Here is a 23,964-nt window from a genome sequence, read left to right on the forward strand (position 1 = left end):
TCACAGGAACTGGGAAAACCACTCCAATGGAGGAGATTAGTGAACGAAGACCTGAAACTTAACCCAAGTATATGACATCCTAGCAAAACACACAAGCCACCTCTCAAATCCTTCAGTAATCAGCACGAATCCAATGCAATTCCACCACAATAGTCATTAAAACAATTCTAATTACTATTATTATTATGAATATTATGTTTGCACTTTTGTTGCTTCTCAGTGACTATAAAAAACAAATGCTACCAATCAACCAATTTAATGATATTAGGATGGATTGTAAGAAGGACTAGTCAGGATATCTCAGTCACTGCATATCTCAGCACCCAACACCAACCAACCACGCACGCAACCTGGGAGTCATCCTCGACTCGAAACTCACCATAGCCAACCAAATCAACGCAGTCTCCTCAACCTGCTTCTATACCCTCCACATGCTCCAAAAGATCTTCAGACGGATCCCTACAGGCACACGGAAAACCGTCACCCACGCCCTCATCAGCAGCAGACTCGACTACGTCAACGCCCTCTACGCCGGAGCCCCGGCCAAGCTCATCAGCAGACTTCAAAGAATCCAGAACGCCTTGGCACACCTGGTCCTCGACGTCCCCCGCCGAGACCACATCACCCCCCACCTGAGAGACCTGCACTGGCTCCCCATCAACAAAAGAATCACCTTCAAACTCCTGACCCACGCACACAAAGCACTCCACAACACCGGCCCTGAATACCTCAACAGCCGACTGTCATTCTACGTACCCAACAGAGAACTTCGCTCAGCCGACCTCTCACTGGCCACCGTCCCACGCATCCACAGAACTTCCTCCGGGGAAAAATCCTTCTCCCAACTAGCCGCCAAGACCTGGAAGGCCCTCCCTCTACACCTACGGCAGACAGACGACGCACAGACCTTCAGGAGACTACTCAAGACCTGGCTCTTCGACCGCTAGCTGCAGCCACCCTCCCTAGCGCCTTGAGACCCTCACGGGTATGTAGTTCGCTCTATAAATCCTTGATTGATTGATTGATTGATTGATTAAATCAATGATCCAACCTCTGAGATCATCACTGTCGCAAATCTAGGCAGAGTTACATTTAGGGAGAGGAAAGTTAATGTTATTTTGTTATTTTACCTTCATTGTCAGAGTCACCTTGAACCCCTACTTCACAGAGTTTTCAATCAATGTATGGATTCAGAGACAACTCCCTATTTAGTAACAATAACAATAACAAATTCTGTGTGGCTAAATTCCTGGGTTGGGCGTGGTTGATCCGTATTAAGAAACTGAATTCCTATCAATTAACTGATACAACATGAAGCCTAATTAACTGTTATGACATGAAGCACATATCGTATGGTTACAACTTTTTATATATTATATGAGATGTCTGTAGTTTTTTTAACATATTTTTATGTATTGTATGCTGTCTTTTATGAATTTTACTTCGAAATAAAGACATAATGAACTGAACTGAAATAACATTCTCCTATCAAAAGCTAAAATAAAAGGGAATTGCTGTCATGCTAAATTCAATCGCCATATAAATGTCAGGGACACAATCCCAAACAGTTATAATTTGGAAAAGTGTTTGTGAAGACCGAAACAAGAAAAATGAAATACAGGTTTCATTATCTTTAGAGACTACAGCATGAATGTGGTTTTCGCATGTATTGAATTTCAATTGTATTTATATAATGCTTACTAGCACTGAACAGGTGTTAAAGCGTTTTACGATGAGAAGCCCAAACTTAGAGGTCAATCCATTCATTATTGAGATTAGCCTTGTGCTCTCTAAGAATCCGTTCCATGCATTTTCTTTAGTTTCTTTGCAGTTCACTAATGAGTTAGTGTGATCATTAGAGGGATGTGAGAAGCAAATGGTTGATGGAATGAATAGATATTGTTAGGGTGCAGGGACATAGGGGTCTATTAGGATGGCAGGTGGATCGCCACCGCCCTACCGGCCTTTCCATGGCGGAGACTCTGCCATGGAAAGTCATGCAGTGTTTTCTTTGGGGGCCCGTTGCGGGTCCCAAGGGGGGTGGGAGGGTGGGGCTGCACTTGGGGGGGTACCCATGGTACCCCCAACATCGGCGTACACAAGGTGGCAGGCACCGCGGGGTGCCTGTCACGTTGGGCATGCCAATGCACAACATGCATATATTTCATTGTTGCGGGTGCTGCTTACAGCACCGCCCGCCACAATGCAATATATGCAGGATGAGACCGCCAGGGTGGTGGTCGCATCCTAATTGGCGGTGCGGGACGGACGCACCACTGGTGGCCGGTCACAGCACCGCTAGGGTGGCGGGCGGACTCCATCCTAACAGACCCCATAGTTTCAAAGAAATAGAGATTAATTTAATGCAATGTAGAGTAGTCTATATATGCAAGAGGTGTTCAGTAGGTAGAATGGAAGGGGAGGGGCATTCAAACTGAATATGGGAGGGAAAAATTGAAAGTTTATGTAAAGATCAAATTTTCATACAGGGTTTTTGGGAATACAGCTGGTGGAGATTGTTTCTGATAGCATGCATCCTGTGGATGTAAAACTTGTATAAAGAAACAATTTTTAAATTGTCCTCTAAAGCAGTGTTTCCCAGAGGGTGAGTTGTGACAAAGCCGATTTTTGGTCATTCGTGAAAGTCCAAGCAATAAATAAAGATTCCTTTAAATTATGTATTTATCTTGTCATATTTGCTGCACAACACAAGCAGAGGTCACATTTCAGGCTGTATCTTCTGTCATATTGCTGTTCACTTTTTAACCGCATGCGTGCGGGCGGAATTCCGCTCGTACGCTGAGATATTCTAAAGCGCATGTTACGTGACGAGCTGGGCTCGTCATCAGCGTAGCAGGAGGCTACCTCATGACGAGCCCAGCTCGTCATCAGCGTCGAAGGGGTTAACATGGGGTTTGGGGTTTACAAACTCCTCTTACACTGCAGTCAGAGAAAAAAAGATAAAGTAGGAAACTATGAGACAATCTTGCTGGGGTACAGGTACTGAGAAAGTGAGTGTAACACACAACAAAATGTAAATACCTGTAAATGAAACATATACATTCAGCAGTTCAGAAAGCATAAATGAAGCAATTTTTTTGTAACTATGAAGTGTGATAAAACAAATGTATTAGAGTCAAAACAAATCAAAGCACTTTACTTGGTGAGGCACAAATGATAAATATTCACTGAAATTTGTTTTCTAAACAGTATCATTTGTGTGCAATACAGTTTAATCAATAACTACACAATGATTAAGTTACATTAAAAAAAAGTCACCCTCAAGTCCATTAAAACTAGGTCGATCGCGTACGTTTTTCATTCTACAACATGGGTCGTGGTTTTAAAGAGTTTGAGAATCACTTCTCTAAAGGAATGTGGCTTTTATACTTGCTTCACTGCAAAAAGAAACCCCCTTTATTGTTGAGACCCCTTTTCAAGACACCCACAAGCAGTGACATTCAAGCATATTCCAGTACCCGTGATTATCATTGGACTTTGAGAATACCCTTGAGAAAGCTCTTGTGAACATCACCCTGCTGTAGGTGTGATGTAAATATCTGCAAACACAGAAAGGATACCTGGGTGTATCTACTACATCAGAACCTTGAACACTATGAAATGCTGCTATAGTGTAAGCATGCAAATCATTTTACACCATACAAACTACACGTATTAACATGTTATGTAAACACTTGCCAACTTAAGAAATAAAAAGGCAGTTGCTAAACATGTTGCAGCAATCATCATTAGTAGATTCAGGGCATCTTTGATATGACCCATTCATTAGCTGGGAAGAATGGGTGTGGGAAAGTGCTGCCTCCTGCCCCACTCTCTGGAGCAGTGGGCCCCACAGACCAGACACAATGGTCCACAGAATGAACGTGCTGTGTGGCCACACCACGGCTCTCCAGCTTTCAAGTACTATACAGCACCTTTAGATAAGCCTAGATGCAATCACCTTGCAACGGTTTGTGCTTCAAATATAGGTGAGTCTGTGTTTTTTGTTTCTTGGTCTCAGTGTGCAGAATAGTTTTAATATTGATTTGCTTACATTGTACAATCTCCCTTGATTTGGTATTACTTATAGAAGTTCCTATTATAGATTTCACGTGATGCTTTAGGAAACTCTATAATCATTGTTCTTCTTTACTCTAGCTCAGGCTTCGTTTTTGTCTCTCGGCCTACTGGTAAACATTAATAAAAATCGTACCTGTTTTTCTAGTATATTTTAGAAGTTTATAGTTTGGACAATATGTGTAACGATGCAGGTTATCCAGCTGTAGAATTAGACGTCTCAGGTAATATACTTCTCTTTAACCTTGTCCATGTTCCTATGCTACTGTTGGTAGGTTTGCCTTGCTAACGTGTTTAATAATATGTCATGTTTTAATATCTTGAGTGTTTTCCTTAATAATAATTAGTTTGATTGAATAGATTCTATTTAAAGAAACATGTTAAAACGTGTATAGTGGTTTAAGTTGACAACAATAATTATTGTTAGCTGCAAAGAGGATTTTGACATCCCCCAGGCTCGAATTTGTGCTCCAAATGTTCTTCAGCAAAACACACAAGATGATGGACGGAATGTTGCACAATGGCAAAACATTCACCCCCAGTCACAGATCTGGGTTTAATCCATCGTTATTTTGCTCACCAAGCCACCCCAGTTCAGACATGGCTATATGCAAATCAGTCTTGACCCTGTGCCTCCTGGGAACAGTCCAGCCCGAACTGCTAAGCCCTGTCTTCCCTGGACCGGAATCAAACATCCTGGGACCCGTTTCTGGCTATCAGCCGTCTTCAGCCAGGATAGCTTGACTCCAGTGGCTTAGTGAGCAAGGGACCTACGTCTGGCCATACCCTTCCCACATAGGGTGAACAGCAAAACACACAAGATGATGGACGGAATGTTGCACAATGGCAAAACATTCACCCCCAGTCACAGATCTGGGTATAATCCATCGTTATTTATGGATTAAACCCAGATCTGTGACTGGGGGGGAATGTTTTGCCATTGTGCAACATTCTGTCCATCATCTTGTGTGTTTTGCTGTTAACCAAATGTTCTTCAAGCAGACCAAGACAATATTGCATTCTGTATTTAATTATTTGCAAACCCAAATATAAAACGAATCAATGCATCAGCACTCATCTGCATGTCAGCAGACAGATACAGGCACCACTTGGTTTCATTTAGTATTTACCAATCAATTATGGCAAATGCCACTTTGATCAATAAAGTTAAATAGAAAGATTTTTTAAGTGCAAAAGCGCCAATGTAAAGAAAAAAGAGCTATAGATGTTGGGTTTGAGGGTGGCGTAAATGAGGATGGGGAAACGCAGTACACATAGGGTGGGACGAGAAGCATAAGCGGAAGAGAACATCACAGGTTTACATGGGTGAGAGGGCAACACAGAGCACGGGGTGGGGGGAAAAATACATGGATGCACGAGACCCGCACGGGTGGGGGAGAAAATGCATTGATAAGAGAGAGCAACACACAGATGGTGAAAGCACTGAAGCAAGACAACTGGAAAACATATGCACTCCTAGAGTGCTTAATCAAGAAAAATTAGAGAGAGGAACATGGGGCAGGGGTCAAAGGAAAGCCCACGGACAATAGAGGACACCATGGAGAAGGATTGAGAGAGAAGAACACAAAGTAGACAGCTGGAAAACACATGCACTCTCGTGGAGTACTTAAGCATAAAGACAATGTCGTTTCCTGGAAGTGAGCAGTGGAAGTACAAAAGTAAAGAAGCTATGTTCAAGGGGAGAGACAAACAAGGCAAGCCTTTGAATAAGAAGTAAGCAAATGAGATTGACAATAAAGCCAACCAATAGTAAGTAATGAGTGAACTTCACACTCACTGTAAGATTTTGTTATGCTGACAATAGGTATTTTGCAATGCACACAGCTTTGGGTGTCTTGGTGGCTCAACCTAAAAAGGACAATCCAACAAGTATGGATACCATTTGCTATTAAGTGAGACTGAGAAAAGGTTTGCCATGGGCCAACACTTGAAAAACATTCCTTACCAACTTTGGTCTTTAAACTCACGAGAACCAGAGGTAGTGGTTATATTTTTTTTACCTGTTTTCATTTGAAATATGTAAAGTGTGCGGTTACTCAAAAAAGGTTGCATTGGTGGTCAAGCAAACCAAGCTAAAAGGCAGAACCTACACATTGCATAAATGGGTTTTTAGAAATTTACAACATTCGATGAGATATGTTTCTACAAGAATATCAAGAAGGAACGCATTCCAGGCTTGGGAAGTTACTATCTAGAAGACGTGGCCTCCAGTATGGGCTTACTCAAATTTAGACATGTTGATATAATATTGAGTGCTAGAGTGGAGAGTTCTCAATAGAGTATAGGAAGAGAAGAGGGAGGCCATGTAGTTTTCAGCTGGAAGACTATATAAGTCTTCATGTCAAAAGCTTAAAGTCTTAAGTATGCAACGCTGGGGCAAAGGAAGCCAGTAAATGTAGGAAAGATGGAAAAAAATCCTGATCTTTCTACTCAGGCCAAGAACAAAACAATGTTCTGGATAAGTTACAATATAAAGAGGTAATTAACCAGGTAAACCTAAAAAAAAAGAATTGCAATCGCCCTACATTGCGCTGACAAGGGCTTGGATTAGAGTTTATCAACAAGAGTGTTGCAACGAAGGAGTCATTTTCCTGATAACCTTTCCATCTAATTAGTGTTGCACTGCCTCTCATTTCAAAGAGTTTGGTTGAAAACACACCAGCCTCTACCCACGTGGGTATTAGAAGCAAACTGACTTCATTCTGATATTGAGAACGGCCCCTTGTAATGCACAATATCAGCATTTTTCACTCTAATATATTTTATGAGTCTCTATTTCTTTCTTTCAGAACGTTGATGTTCCTGGATGAGGTTTCATCTACATGGGCATTGCCATTCCCCATACTAGTTATGGACTAAACATTGGCTGAGCTACTTTGTACTACTTTCTCATATGGCCATAGGAAGGTTTTCCTTCATCATTTCTCCTTCAATCCCAATGTAACACTACCATTCACCCACCCGGATTGCCCTTTCTGAGGCTTCCACCCACCCCTTACTAGAAAGTGTATCTGTGAGATACCTCTCATGTTCTACCTGCAACCAAGGAGCATTAGTACCCCCCAATAGCTGTATTTTGAATAACATTAAGTAAATGTAACCTAGAAAACAAATTGTGCACATTATTAAGCTCTGTCTCTGCTTTAATCCAATATGACCTCATCTGATTCAACCTTTCAATCTCTGAAAAACTTGTTTACACATGCTGCTGAACAATGCCTTATTCTAAGGATGCATATTTCTGCCTATTCGTAACTCAAGCAAACTTTTAAGATGTACTGAAAGATTCCAGCAATTTGCCTACCTCCTGCACCATATTGACAATATACAAGGTATTATTCCTCATTATCTTCAACAGGGCAGGGAACTCTAACTGATTCTTTGCACCTGTGGCACTGAAAAAACTCTATTTTATTTCTATTCCAGTGCTTGTGTGTTCTGTACTTCTTGACATATAAGAACATGTAGTGCAAACAAATATCCTACTCCCTATACTTATTTAATTGCCAAGTTAGAGTGTAAAACTTTTTCTTTAATTGTGTAAGACAGAAAACTAACAAGCATTTTCCGAGGTTTAGCTGTTGATTGATTCCATGTAAAAGGGTCCCTATGTGCTCTTTGTGTTTTTATGGAGGTTTTCTTCACTGTATTCCTTGAGAACTGTACTTTATAAAATCTTTATAACAAATGCTTTAATATCCCCCCTTCAGCTGCTTCTGGAAAACCATGAATGCATGAGTTATTGTGCCTAGCTTGATTTTCTTAGATATCTAGTCTTTGTCCTAGTTTTTGCTATTTTTCTTGCAATTTCTGTGATTTCCTGTATGTTTGTTTCAATCCAAAGCTCAGCATTAGAAGCCATGACTTCTAGTCTCTTGATTCTAGAATATAGATCCGACAACGTTTTAGTTAATCCTGGAAAAGCTGCTGGTATGCTTATGTTTGTTTTTGTTTTTCACACCTGGTTAATATCCTTTCAAATATATGTGAAGGCTTTCTCCAGCACTATTTCTAAGGAATGTATTACTTGGCTTGTATTGACCCACTCATCATCAACTCTTCCCTGCTTAAAAGCACCTGCCTTGCTTGCTGTTTTTCCGTCCCCTTCTCTGAAATCCATTGATCCTATGGCCTCTAATCAGTTCACTCAGTAAGAGCACTGTATTAATTGGAGGTGGGCACAGTTTACTTGCCTCACACTACCAGTAATGTATTTATGTCTGTTTCATAGCCTCACTGCCTTTACCTGCCACCCTTTAGCAATGCCCAATTGGTTGGAGGCAGGACTTTCCCTTCCTTCAGTAGCTGCACCTGGTATTCGATCTTCTAGTTGACTGGTGTTAACATCAGTATCTTTCAAGCTATCTCTGATGTCACTTCCCTGGCCACTATTTCCAAGATTGATTAATTAAGGGTCTCTTGTTGACTTAAATCATCTTCCTTCTCTGTCATTTTAGCAATGGAATTCCTATTGATAAGTTTGAAATACAATCTTGCCAAAGGTGTCGTACAAATTGAGAGTAACATTTTCAGCTCTAGACCTCAGGTTTGTGTGCTCGCTTGTGCGTTCCCTTTGATTCTCCTAGGTTGGCTCTCATCAATGGCTGCTTTTCCATCTCCCTCCAATTTCTCCCTCACTTTTTACTCCACTTTATTTAGTGAGGTCTCTATCTACAGCGCGATTTTAAGGAATATTTGGTAATTCTAGGAGCCTCCCTAAGATCATTATGCACATTATTTGGCTGCTGCAATGTAGTTTTAGACTGGCCCTGAGAGCCTTCTCTCACTCAACCTATATTCTGCTACCTTCAGGGGCAGGCATCTTTTCAACCCGTACTTCCTGCCTGCCACTGGAGTTGGGTCAGAATGTCCCATACAGCTAACTGTTGGAAGAAAAATATATGCTCACTTTTATTTCCTCCTGACTGACACTGCAGAGGAGTAAACAAAATGTGGAGTACAAACACATGTCACAGTAGCTCTATCTGCCAAGCCATAGTAACGTCAGTCGAGACACCCGCTATCCATCCCTCTGCTTAGGCAGCCACTGCAGAGAAGGTAAAACATTTCAAATAATTGAGCCCTGTGAAAGTGGGAGGGTATGCCAAAGTAAAGAAAAACAATGTAATAGAGGGAGCCGAAAAACAATTATTCCGTTTGGATGCATGATGAAAATGCTCTCAGATGCAGGCAACTTCTGCAACTGGCTATCTTCTGGCCCCCATCTTCCCCAATGAGGCTAACCTTTAGGTCTAATACTTGACTGGAAAAATCTTGGTCCACCTTGAAGGAGCTTAATGCTGACGTGATCATTAAATCTGGCAGTTTTTGGAGACAGATAGGGGCATGTAGAGATTATACTGTTTTTTTGGAAAGTATGGTACTTTGGTGAAGTTCCTCTACTTTCTTGTCGATAAAAAAGTGAAGGAACAAGTTAGCGAGACTGACCTCCTTCATATGCATTCATCTGACCATGCTGCTGTTCCATTGGCTTTAAGAGTTGAAAGAAGTTGTATTGCACTTACCGGTTGAACAATGGATATAAAACGTTTGCTAAAAGTAAACTAGATTTTGAGCTATACATGAAGCAGATTACTGCTGAATTTATGGAGGTAAACAAGGATGTAGCAAGTTTGAGGACTGCTTGGGATCATTACAAGGCTTACATCAGAGGTGTTATAACTTCCTATAGTATCAAACGAGGAAACTATAGGAAATTATTTTTTGAACATCTAATAAAAAAAGATCAAGGAAATAGAGTTAGTGCTAATGATTCCTAAAGGAAGCCTCCAAATAAAATCAACAAGCTTCACTCAGGGTAGAGCTTCAGGTAAAATTGAATGAAATAACAGTGCAAAAGTGAGAATTTGGAAAGCTGGAAAATTGTGTGCATGGCCATATATCTGGAGGAGTATTGACTAGAAAAGTCCGATTCAAATTATTCAATAGTACAATTTACATGCTATACTGTAAAGATCAGGATAAAACCACTGAGGGAGGAGAAGAAATATCAAATGTGTTTTGTTTCTTTTTTCAAACTTTGCATTAGAAAGACTCAAAAATGAATAGCCAAGGAATTGACAACTGTGTGGAAGATTTAGAAATCCCTTCATGCCCTTCAGAAGCTATGGTGATAATGGAAAGGAATATAACTGTGGTTGAAGTAAGTCAGTCAATTAGGGAGTTAAAATCTGGCAAGGCAGGAGGGTCAAACGGGCTACCAGCTGAATTGTACAAAACTGACCATTGGCCTCTTTCTTCACTACTCTGTTCAGGTAGGTATGGAGTATGCATATTTGCCTCTATTCTTGAGCCAAGGCCATAATTTGTTGAATTCTTCAACAAGGTAAAGATGCAACAAAATGTGAGTAACAAAGAGTGAAGTCACTGCTGAGTCTTGATCAAAAACTCTTTCAAGAACATTAACAGTGAGATTGAGTTCAAGAAGGCACATGTTAATCCAGAAGGATAAAATAGGTGTATCCTACACAGACACCTCAGCAACCTGGCAATGTCTTTGATAGCTATGATAGAGATCTACCCCATGAAAGTATCAAGATAGAAGTGATAACGTCTTTGATCAGGTCAATTGGATTTTCCTGTGGAAGGTCTTGGCCAAATTTGGACTCAGCCCTAAATGTATCAAACCCGCCAGGTCATGTTACACTAACGCTCATGTAAGAGTCATAGCAAGCCAGAACTTGTTTCGTACATTGCAAATCAAACGAGGCACGAGAGAAGGTTGTTCACTAATGTGCTTGCCCTTCAATCTATAAATAGAATCTCTTGCTGCAAAAATAGGAGGGTCTAAGCAGAAAATCCCATTTGTGTATAAGTGCTATTGAGCTAGAATGTAACTATATGGTGATAATCTGCTAACATTTACATCTAGCCATTCGGGGAGCCTCCAAAAACTAGATCAGGTTATTGTAGGATATTCAAACATCTCCATTAACAATGTTAACAAATATAAACCAGAAACAATGGTCTGCAATGCTCATTATACCTTATCATCACTTAAAGACAAAGTGAGAACCTTAGGGTGATGTTAGTGCCTAAGCTAGAACATCTGCGGCAAGTGAATATCGACAGAGTCAATATGGACATAAAATTACTTTTGCACAAATGAGGTAGGATCCCTTTAACACTAACTGGAAGAGCTAACCTAATAAAAATGATAATCATGCTTAAATATAACTTCCTGTTTGAAAGTATTCCACAGACTTCCAACAAACAAACTGGGAAAATTCAGGCCAAAAGAATTGGAGGGCAAAGGGCATACATTGGCTTGTAATAAAATCATCAGGGATTTGAGAAAAGGAGGATGGGGACTGTTAAATATTCATTTATGTGACTAGACCTCTGTCAAGCATCAGTCTCCCCAGGTTGCATCGGAAGTCCTGGTATTGAGGTAAGAAAGGACATAGCAATCAAACTGCAAAAACATGGCATCTGAGATGTCCAGTTTCCCAGTGGCGTCGCTGCTATGGAGCTTGTCTCAAACCAAGAGGACGACTTTCCTGAGTTCTCAAACCTAGGTTTCCCAAATAAAGATGGTGATCTAGACAGGAACTTCTGAGTCAGAACTGGCAGACCAGGTACAAATGAACAAGCACTTGCAGCAGAAATTCACCTGGCAACTCTGCGTCTTGTTGGATTTCTCAAATTCATCCAGAATGTCATGCAGCATTCCTTCCGTGACCAAACTTTGTTATTTTGTCGTTCTCTTTTGGGTTCCTAACTGTTTATCACAATTGCTGATACTATGTAAAGACTGCACATCTTGCTGTACCTCTTCACCTCTCAACAGGGCTGCCTGGAGTCCAGTCTGGCTCACATTGTGGGGCAAGAGTCCCTGTAAACGTCAATGGTGACTGTCATATTATGCCAACTGTTACATGCTTCAGAAGTGATATTAATCCTTTCTATGTTTGCAAGTTTATCTTAGATAGTAAGTAGCATTGCCTCCAATGTTTTGCTGTGCTTCTCCCTTTCATGCCTCTTCTGTGTTTTTCCTGGGTCTGAATTACAATCCAGGCTTAGGTGGGAATTACTCATGAAGTTCAAGGAATAAGATTTGTTTACGCAAGATTTCTATGAGTGGGTTTGTCTTACTCCTTTGAAACCACTCACAGAAATGTTTTGTGCATCAGGGCAGGATATTCAAGTGTTACACATTTCTAAGTCAGAATTTAGAAACAACTATTGAAAGACAAGCTCTGTGAGGCGGCCATGTGTTAGGATAGCACAATCCGCCCCCTACACTGATGGTTCTCTGCGAGGTACTTGATTGGATAGCGGCAGCGATCTATCATCAAATGATGCTTTGTCTATGCCTTCTGGTTTGTCTTCTGCTTTGTCGGCAGTACAGCTGAATTTTACATGCAAGATACATTATTATCTCCAACTATAAATTATTGGATTTACTGCTTTTATTGAAAAATGACTATTGCCGTGAAACTTTCAGATTGATTAAATATCTGCCATTGCATACCATCCTCAGCACGCCACCACACTTGGCCCTAATGACTAACAATTATGTTCAATTACTTTAATGGAAGGTCTTTAAGCTTTATTGCCAAATAATATAACTAGACTATTAAAGATTAGAACTTTCAGGGATTATATTTGGGGCTGTAGCCAATACCAAAAAGTAGTTACATCACTATTTATACCAGTGAACCTAGCCTGCATAGTAAAGCTCAGAATTAGTACCCGTATCGCGTGGATTAATGGCCATGTATGCAGGTCACATGAAGTAGGTATCGCAGCTTGAGTCTGGCTGCTGCAGTGGAAACCCCAGATGTCACAGCCAGGCCTTAGGGAAAAAAACAACTGGGTCCTCTCAGATGTTTAAAATCGAAAGCCATCAGCAAAACTAATAACAAGAAAAGTTACTTCAATAGTGACACAGTTAATAAAATTTAAAGTTAGAGATTCCATCACCTTCCCCTCCGAATTTCGACCATTACCCATTTAATGATCTCATTCACATTTATAGTAATCTTGCATTGTTTACTGGTTATATTAAAAAAGGAGGTGCAACAAATCTACTCTATTCTTCACATCATATTCTGCAAAATGCTTGGCCTTTGCAAAATTTAAATTACTAGCAAAATGTACCAAAAATGTCTCAAAATTTCCTATTGTGCGAACGTTTATCTACAGGAGAATTGTTTGCGCAGAATGTCTCCTGAAGAGACATTTTCAGTTTGAACCAGTCTGTTTTCAATATCTTGAGTGACATTTTCCCGTAAAACTACAGCAAACCACACTTCGGAGAATGGTGTCATTTCACATAATTTTTTAAAAGGTTAGAAAAAAAATACAGTTTCGCACACCTACAAAATACCTCTGAATCATTTTGCACATCTATGTGCTTTAATTACTCCACTAAAAATCGTGACACTATTTTGCTAAGTTCATATCCAAAGTCAGTCGGTAGTCATCAACATACTCCTTTCTTTCCATGAAGATATCCCAAGTTTATGTTTTCATGTCTCATCATGCACAGCTAACTTATCCAACATGTAATCACTCATAATCCCTTTAGCCTTTTTCCGTCTGTTTTCTCGAGTTTTCTATTGAAGTGCAGGGGCGTAGCAATCCAGGGGGCAGCAGCACCCATGGCTGGGAGGGGCTTTTAACAGCTTAATTATTGATCTTATTACTACCCACTTTATATGCTTGCATAAGGGCCCAGAGCAATTTTGCTAGCCCACAGCCTAAGTATATGTATTCATCATAAATTTGTTTTATTCAGTTTGTGTCATGAAAAGCAAACACTAATGTTAATATAGAAATCGATGCATTCATCTGTGAAAATTAAATCTCGTCCTTAAAAACAGAATCACCTGTTGTGAACTCCACACCAACCTTGACTCGCAAATATGTAGTCAAACAGGCTCTGAGACCAAAGCCCAGGATTGCTGGTTGATTGGTCACAGGTGGGAGGGTGTGTAGCTGCCAGGCAAACGCTCAGGCAGGAAGTTCTTGATCAATCCCATGGATAGGCGCCGGGACATTACAAGGGTCAAGGGAGATTTCCCCAATAAAAACACACATGGCTGGATGGGGTACACACTCCTAAAACACCATAAAAAGTCGGATTCCACATGAGTTGGGAAGACATAGCCAATCAGGATTTAGCACACGCAGTGATCACGTGTTCCCTATGCCGGACATTTGGACACGTTATCCACTAGCCGCATTGTGTACATGTGAGGTCGAGACCCACCTGTGGTAACCATTAGACAATTTGTTTACTACTCCAAAGGCAGCAACCAACATTCCTCACCATATATGATACGCCAGAAACGTTTATTACTCATCAAGTTTTGCATAAAAGAAGGACACATGCTGATTGTAAATAGAGACAGTCATCCGGCCTTGTGCCTGTAACTGTTTACCAGGCTGTAAGGTTTAATTAAACGAACTGCTCTTGTTTTTCCAAACGCCTCTTGTCTTCTGCTTTTTTAGGGATTTCGAACTCAAGTAACATTTTGGCGAGCCAGCCAGGAGGGACTGGGACCTTGAACCCGACTGCAGTGCAAGGAAGGAGACCCCGCCTCGGAGAGATTCATGATTGTGCAACAAGAAACGGGGGTCAACACCACAATTGATTGGAAGTTCTGCAGAATCCCCGAGGAGGAGGTAAGTCCTGAAGCCACCGTCCCATAGGGTAAGAGATTACGCCTGAACCTGAAACATAGTCTAAAGCATTTGGCGTTTGGTAAACTAGAGTGAAGCGTAAAAATATAACCTAAGCGCTTGTGCCACTGACAGGGTCTGGTTCATTACCTATTATATGTGTCCTCACTGAATCAATCGTATGGCGGCATTTGAGGTGCTGCCATGGAGGTCACTTTTTTTGATAGCTGAGTACGCTAGTTACGGTGAAGATAGTCCCTGATAACTCCGAGGACGTTGATTTTTTAGATATAGCTATTCTGACTAGGAGGAGTTAATACCTCAGTCTATAGTTTTTTAGTTCAATGATTTCCCAGTGCTATGAGGTTTCTTAACACCTGTAGAATCTGGAAGGAGTGTGGGAGATACATCTAGCTTGGACCCCGGGCATTTACAGGGTGGAATTTGGACAGGGCACTGGGAATAACTTGTGTTTGGCCTAGAGTTGCTGGTGATTTCTGATTTATTGCGATATGGTTCTATGATTACCACCTTTGTTTAGGGGTGGATATTGGCAGACTACCCAGCTCACTTAGGAACGTGTTCCACACAAGTCTTCTCTTTTTAGAAGATAATGTGCTGACAGTGCACAATTTTTTTTAACAAAGTAATTTTTTCTGTCAGCCATTATTAAACTGTATTATGTATGTGATGATGTAGTATTGATTGTTGATTGCAAACTATATTGTGTGAAAAATCTGAGATCGTGTATATGCTCTTCTAACATATTGCATATTCTTCCTATGTTGTACAACTATATATTCTTTTTATCTTATTTTTATTGAACAGTTCAGTCGAACTGTTTGATGTAAATATTTTAAAAGTGCTAAGCTCCTAGTACTTAGGGCGATATGTATCATAGTTCCGTTTTGCGAATTCTAAATAGCGATTTTTAAGGAATCGCTATTTAGAATTCGCAAAACGGTATGTATGTAGGAAATCGCTTATTTATAGCGATTCCTACACATTCCTAAATTGCGATTAGCAAATTGCTAATCGCAATTTTCCCATTCATTTCTATGGGCCAGGAGGCCCATAGGAATGAAGGGGATATTTGCGATTAGCAATTTGCTAATCGCAAATTGCGATTATTTTCAAGGGTGCAGGGGTGTCACAAGAACACCCTGCTGCACCCCTGAAAAAGACATGTGGGGCATATGGCGCACATACATGCCCTAAGGGCATGTATGAGTGTCATATGGCACCTTTGTTTTTTTTGTAAATTGCTTTTTTAAAAGAATTCGCAACTTACCACCAACTTGAAGTTGGTGGTAATTTGCGAATCCTTATGGGCATTTTTGCATTATTTTTTATTTGATACATTGCATTTAATGAATCGCAATATTTGCGATTCCTTAAGTGCAATCGCAAAATAAGGAATAGCAAATTTTGCGATTCCTTATTTTGTTGCAAAAATGTTTGATACATACCATTTATCAAATTAGCATTCGCAAAGGCTGAAATTCGGCGAATTTCGGCCTTTGCGAATGCTAATTTGCTTGATACATATCGCCCTTAATTTCCAAGAGTGCACCACGTACAAATGCCCCTACGATTAGACAAACAAAGCTACAAAACGTCCTTTGAGCTGTATTTCTCCAAATTACTAAAATTGCCATGGATTCCCTATTGAAGCATAAGGGAAATATGTTTCCCAAACAGAGAGAATGAATATGTTTTGCCAAGAGTGGCATTTACAAACAAAGGGACACACATTTCTCTGGCTAAGAGGTGAACATTTGACACAAATATAATTGAACATACTGAAACACATATAAAGACTAAATATGCAGGACAAAAGAAAGACAAAAGAGGGTCAATGTTAGAATTATGGGCCATCTTTGAAAAAGCTAAAACTGATAGCCCCACAATGCTGATAGCGAGCAAGGTGTCTGCACCTTCCCCCCCATATACAGGGATGGATGTACTCACATCAGCTCCCCCCTGCATTAGGACATTCAACTCCAACAATAGTAGAAGTTGACAAGCCCCCTACCGAAAAAAGGACAGTTAGGTGTAAGCCCAGAAAGCCAAAAGCAAGTGAGCCCAGATACCTAAAGCAAACCAAGTCCCTAGGGAGGTCCCCAAAAGCTTGACTCCCGATCCACTGTGCTCAACACATGACACCTCTAAGACAAATAAAACACACACTCCCACTGGTTCAGGCTAGCATAAACGAGTGTCAGGAAAGTGTGTGATGGTTCTCGATAGTGACTCAGTGAGCTTGGAAGAGGAAAGGAAGGGAGTTACAGTCCCCTGGGAACCAATGACGAGGGTGGGGCTGCAGAGATTTCCCAGGTAGTCGAGGAGGAAACGGAGTGAGAATTTCAAGGTGAAGCCAGGCCAACTAATGCAGCTCGTAGCTCAGAGCAAAAGAAACAAGCCAGATGCAGGGAGGAAGAGAGGTGCGAGCTGATGCTCGAGAGAGAAAGGGCCCGCAACCTGGAGTTAGAGAAAGAGTACAGGACAGTATGAACTCTAAATGAAGGAAGCAGGGACAGGGACATGACGCAGCAGTGGGAAGACTCAGAGGTAGATGAAAGGCTACTATCAGGGCTCAGAGCCACCTTGTCCGGCCAACAAAGGAGAGGGGCTGACCAAGAAATAAGCGAACAAGACAACCTGGTACTTACCCACCTGCCGCTGATCCCCGTGGGGAAGGGTTCACTGGCCATGCCCCAGAGGCAGGGCAGTCTGACGAGGGGGAAGGATAGCATCTAGAAAACTGCTTAAAATTCAGACACCTATGCCACCCAGCCAAAGTCGATTGGGACGCATTACAATCACCAAGCCAGAAGGTCCCCATTTTCAGGCATCATGTTCATACTTAACAGTTCCTTCATGGCATGATAGCGCCCACAAATGTTCTAGAAGCCTTTGAATCAATGGAAGCCTCTCTTTCGGATATGAATGAAGCCCTCCTCGGTGATGGGAACAATTTTCTTCTTGCACCTCGGATGATAAGACCCTAAATCTCCACAGCCCCCACAAGCAAGAGTCAATAAGAAAACAGGCCTCAGCGTGATGACGAGTTCAAACCTTCAGTTGGGGCTTCACTCAACTCTTCCCCCTGGCGGAGATCGACAAGATGAGCACCAATTTCGTTAGGAAATTAAAAACTGTATTTAATGAGGAGCTCAAGATACCCCAGCCAAAAGATAGCAACTGCAGGTCTACCAGAAACGCTGATAGAAAGCGGCGTGTGGTCCCAGGGGGGGTTGCAAGGGGCAGAGGCTTCCAAGTCTCTACCCTTCTCCACATGGAATGCACTTCCAGGCTCACCTCCAATCCAAGCATAGTCCATTCACATTGATAAAACCTTGCAGGCACAATCCAGGAAAACAGTTGGACCTGACTTCCAAACCCATGGGGCAGTGTGGAGGAAAACGGGGGCACAGAGCAGCCTCTGACACTCTCCGCGGGACAAGGGTAACAATGAGTTGTGCGACTCAAGAAAACGCCCAAACTAAAAGAAAAACCTCCCAAAATTATCCCAAGAAGAAGATTCTAGATAAAATGGCAGGGTTGAGATCAGGCAAAGCCATGTGTTTGATGCCACTAGGGAGGGCCACGTAGCACACCACATGCCGGGAACATGGAGATGCACAAATATAAAAAACCTGTTCCTGGAGGGAGGTTGCAAGCACCAGCAAAACACCTTATTTCCCACATTTCCGTGCACAACACACTCAACTCACATCAAGGGCAACTGGTGGTAATATCAAAACAGGTAGCCCCCAGCAGAAAAATAGTCTCAGGAAGGGCCTGCACAGCATCTGTGCTCTTATGCACGTACCGGGCAAGGTGTTGTTGGAAAAACTAGTGATGTCCATAGAACCCCCTGCTAAAAGCCACAATCCTATCTCTCCCTGAACTCATGGGACCAATCCACAACATACCCAACACTGATTTAACCACCCACAGCCAAAACTGTCAGAAAAGATCACAAAACACCCTAGTGGGATTATGGGGTGGGGGGGCTCAATGGTTTAACAATTAAGATCGGTCTTGTTAATAATAGTTATTGTAATCACCATTACTTCCCAATCACTGAAAGACGTATCCAACAAGGGTCACCTTCCGATACCTCACCAGATCGCAACTTGTAGGTTGATGAGATCACACCCCTATAGTAAAATACAGGTTCTCCAAAACCATTGAGACCAGAGCATCTGCAACTAACCTGATTAACAGTCAACAAAGTTCTTATTCAAAAACAGGTAGCTGCAAGAACAACCAAGTGCACCAGCGCTGACTCATGACCCAAGGAAAAAAAGGAACAATACTTGGGCAAAGGGAAGGAGGGAAAAACCATGGGCCCTCTGCAATGGGAATGCTTAACACCCATGGCCAACGTGCAGTTGAGCCCTTCCATGACAATTACACCATAGAACTAAAAACTGCGAACGTTCAAGAACTGATCAGAAGGAACACAGCCACTGTAGGGGGCAAGACAACTCCTGCGAGAACCATACCTAGAACTGCAGTGTTGCAACAAAAGTTATGTATATTTATATGGGTATGTACGATCTGCCTACTATGGATAGTCCCATGCTTGAGTACTACAGAGGAACTGCAGAGTCAAAAGAAGTCCCTAAAAGGGAACTCCAGCACCTGCGTAGGGAACTCTCATAAGTTACCTACAATTACACTAAACAAAACACCAGCATCCCACATGCACTGCAACCCCCCTCTGCATTACACATGGCACCAGCACATGACCACAGTCATCTCCCAGCCAGGTCATGTTATGTCTGTTCATTAATCCCACATACTATAGGCGCAGACAGGCTTTACTTGTCCCAAGAAGTCGCCCCGAGAAAGCAAATTGCCTTATACACCTCTACCATTGTAGAATAAGGGCCACGATCCAACCCAACAAGATAGAACCAGACAGGATATTTGTAAAAATAACCAGATATGACACCAACCCAACAGCTTTATACATCCTAACTGAACCCACTGATACCCAAACCAAGCTTGATAGGATGCGTAGGAAGGGCCACATAGGAGAAGATATCACATGGCCCGAATTTTTACCAGAGAAAAGATTTTTGGGGGTGGCAAAACCTCCAACTCAGTGCACAAAAACGTCTGCTCCTGCTTCCATCAGTGGACCAAGAGTGGCTCTTAGCGTAACCGGAGTGGTCTTCTTAAACAACAAATGGTCTCCTGACATGGAATTCCTTTGTAGGGCCATTCAACTCTGGGATTAAAAGAGGAATGGGTCACATGGGGGAGGGTTATATGAAAGCATGACCATCCCATGTCAGGAAATATGGGACATCGCGGTATGTGGATACACTTGGTTAGAGGGGAAAGGGAAAATTCTGATTGTACGGACACTAACACTGTATTCCTTATGTTTCAGAGGAGGAGGAACAGCTCCAATAGGCAAGAATGCTAACTGCAGAGTGATATATTTTCTGGATATGCAATGGAGCACCACCACGCTATTGACAGTGCGGCAAGGACGTCTACACTAAGCTTGTTCCCGGAGGGAGGGAACTGTGTTAGCTGGTCACCATGCACATACTGACCCTGGTCATTCCTGGAGAAGAGTTTCAGACTTGTACCTGCACCCGTTAAGGAAAAAGACAACCTTGCTGCACCAACCTTGTGAAAGGAAAGCTGTGGACTATTTTGGCAGGGCACAATTCAAAGACATTCCAGAAGAATTTATACTCTTCATGGAAGCATAGCTGGGGGCAGGGGGTCAATACCTTTCTTCACCCTGCAAACAAAAGCTAGTGCCCGCTGGTTACAAACAACACTGAACTCGGCCTCAATTCCATCAAAGAAGAAATACAAGCAATCCGCCACATGATAATGCAGCAACAATATGTACTGGACTTAATAATCACAATTGAGGGAGTGGTCTGTGACAAGATCAAAGCAGCTTGCTGAACGTTAGTCCCAGAGAATGACATGGGCAATGAGACACTGACGCTTGCCATTCAAGCACTTCACAATCTACAAAGAAACATGCACGAAGAAGGAGTTGAGCCTAAGCCGGAGTGGTTTTCAAATTGGTTCTCCTGGCTCCTACGATGAATATCCGGTTTGTGTAAATCACTGTTGCCAGTTATCAATATGTTGCTATTAGTATGTGGGGTTATACAATTGGGGATCATCTGCTGTAAAAGGCAGTTGTTGTCAAAAGCGAGCATAAGGAGCACCAGGCCCAAAATAAAGTAACTGTCAAAAAGCATGAGTTAGGTAGTGTATTTGAAGAGTTAACTAGAGGCAGAATGTTAAAATGTAAATCAATGCATTTATCGATGAGAGTGAAATTTCATCCTTAATAAGAGAATAGTCCGTTGTTAACACCACATCAACCTCAACTCACAAATATGTAGTCAAGCAGGTTCTGAGACCAAGGTCCAGGAGTTCTGATTGATATTTCACAGTTGGGATGGTGCGAAGCTGGTAGGCAAATGATCGGGCAGGAATCTCTTGATCAATCCCATGGATAGGCACAGCGACATTACAAGTGTCAAGGGAGATTCCCCAATAAAACACACATGACCGGAGGGAATAAACAAGCTCCTAAAACACCATAAAAATTCAGATGCCACATGAGTTAGGAACACATAGCCAATCAGGATCTAGCAAATGCAGTGATCACATGCTCCCCATAACGGACATCTGGACGCGTTATCCACTGGCCACATTGAGTCAACGCAAGGGCGAGGCCCAACTGTGGTAACCATTAGACAACTAGTTTACTTCTCTAAAAGCAACCAACATTGCCCACCATATATAGGTACGCCGGAAACCATTATAACCCATCATGTTTTGTATAAAAGAAGGACTCCTACTGTTATAAATTGAGACAGGCCTCAGACCTTGTGTTTGTAACTGTTCTCCTGGCTGTAATGTTTATTTAAACAAACTGTTCCTTTTTTGTCAAAAGCCTCTTGTCTTCTGTTTTTTTTAAGGGATTTTGAACTCAAGTTACACTGCCAAAGCCAGTAGATTTAGCATTTTTATAGCACATGTACACATAGCACAAAGACCCACAACACACATACCTACAGTCATACATGCAGCCATGCCCAGTTTCCTAGATCCATGTGTGGTGTGCTGCTCAAATCCAGTTATTTTCTTTGAATCCCAGAATTCAAAGAAAACAAATTTGACTGGAGCAGCACATTATGCATGAACCTGGGAAGTTTGGTAGTTATGCCATGCACCTAAATACTTAGAGTACATATAGGAACAGGGTGCACATAAACTAAGACACAGAACTTTAGATTAAAAAGTAGTTGATCCACAATTTCCTCAACTTACTGTAACACTAGCAATTACATTAAGCTTAACACAACACTGAACCCTAGCATTAAACATTCCCTCCTCATCTGTCTTCCTCTTCCCAGTCCTTACAACGTGAGCCTAAACACCGAACCACAGACAATTGTTACCTACCCTAGCAATCTCTTTCTCTAAATTAAAATGGGGGTCTTGGATGCTTGGTATGACAGGAAGGATTATTTTTCCTTTCGTCTTTTGACTGGGAGCAGCAGGGGTGCAGCTTGAGTTAGGCATTTTATGAGAATACCTAATTTTTGATTTAGAGCCTGGGTACTTAAAAACATTTTTCCAGGAGCCAAAAAGTTTGGTCTGTGGTGTGACCGAGGGCCACACTGATCCCAACAAGGTGGTGGTTAGGGGTGGGGGTAAGAGGCTGTAGGAGAAGCAAGGCATGTACAGCCAGTGGCTGAATTGCAGAATGCGAAACCAGAAAATCTGGGATCAATCCTGGCTTTGAAACTGGACCAAATTATGTGATCCTATGTAATTCTTTTATGTCATTTTCCCCCCTTTTTCTTCATTATCATGTAAAAGAGGACTTCAAAATACATGACTTCAGAACATGTGCAGCACAAAATCTTCTCCTATGTTTGATTTAATAAACTATAATGTTGTTTTTGTAGAATAGCAACCCTGTTGACCCAAAGGTGCATATGTTATGTTATGTTAGGAAGGTTTGTAAAGCGTTCGCTTGCCCCAAAGGGCGTCATGGTGCTAGCTGAGTGAAAAAACAGAATGAAGATGACAGTTAGGGGCCCCTGTCTTGTCATATAACTGACTTGTCTCTTAGTTCACTATTGGCATTGTTGTCAGGATGGGGAGATACATGAATATTGCTAAATTCATGTTTTAAAACTATCACTTTAAAAAACACTCCTACTTCATGACCTTAAAAAAACAATCATCAAGGCACTGATATTATGTACTAAGGTGCATGTTAATCAACTGCATACACTTTTTTAATTTTGAAGAGACTTTATCATATTTCTACATCTGCTGCAAATGGCTTTACGTTCTCTATCTTCAATTATCCTTTGAATAGATGTTTGCCCGTTCATTTAACATCTTTTTAATGTTAGTGCTCAGTGGAGCAAACAGCAGCCTAGTGCTGCTGTTGACCAGGAGTCCACATGTAAATGTCAGAAGGCAGAGAGGTTTTAAGGCATGGGCAAAAAGGGCAATTGCCCAAGGCCTTCACCTTTTAATGGCCCCCCCTGGGAACGCGAATGTCTAACTATCTCACATGTTTATTTCTCCATCTCCACCTTTACTATATTTTTGTGTCAATATTATTTGGCGTCATGGGCTTCAATTAGCACAAAATGTGCAAAAAAAGCACATCTGTTCCAGACAGGAGCCCCTAAAGTATGCCTTGCCTGGACTCCCAAGATCATTAAGATGACATTGTCAGGAGGGCCATGGTCGGTACTTTGAGCAACACTGGTTTAGAGAAACAGATCGGTTTAAAACATGGTGGTAAGATGTTTACTGGAACAGAAAAGACCCTTGCATGGTGTTGGACCTATACCCCTGCCCTGAGTGCCCCCAAATGAAATGCAATGATGTCTGGATCCCTGGGGCTGAACTTTGTTATCATGGGCGAGCATAGATCATGCGCGTGCGCTATGACATAGGCCTGTCTCACTGATGTGGTCTGTTTGGACCAGGAGAGGAGCCTAAAGTGAAGTGCTACCCTCATAGTGGTGAAAAGGTGCTGCTTTTACCAGGAGTTAAACAGCACAAGAGCAGTGGTGGAAGCATAACTGTTCTGCTGCTGTGTGCTTAACTCACCCTTGGCCTACATGGCATTGGTGTATAGTGCTCCGCAGTTCATGTGTGTTATATACAAGACGGCTGAAATGC

General features: G+C 41.8%; 1 long non-coding RNA gene across 5 annotated transcripts in view; it reads left to right on the forward strand.

The window, feature by feature from the left end:
* LOC144763639 (uncharacterized) overlaps positions 1–22,373 on the forward strand; it is a 266,955-nt gene extending 244,582 nt beyond the window's left edge. For 3 of the 5 annotated variants that reach the window (XR_013596247.1, XR_013596246.1, XR_013596245.1), the window contains exons 4-5: positions 14,578–14,751; positions 20,159–22,371. This is a non-coding gene — a long non-coding RNA (uncharacterized LOC144763639). Of the gene's footprint in view, positions 1–14,577; positions 14,752–20,158 lie in introns of all 5 variants that reach the window. The other 2 variants (XR_013596248.1, XR_013596244.1) reach the window with 2 other exon arrangements.
* Positions 22,374–23,964: the final 1,591 nt, after the last annotated feature.

This window comes from Lissotriton helveticus, chromosome 6, assembly GCF_964261635.1.
Source record: "Lissotriton helveticus chromosome 6, aLisHel1.1, whole genome shotgun sequence".
Taxonomy (NCBI): domain Eukaryota; kingdom Metazoa; phylum Chordata; class Amphibia; order Caudata; family Salamandridae; genus Lissotriton; species Lissotriton helveticus.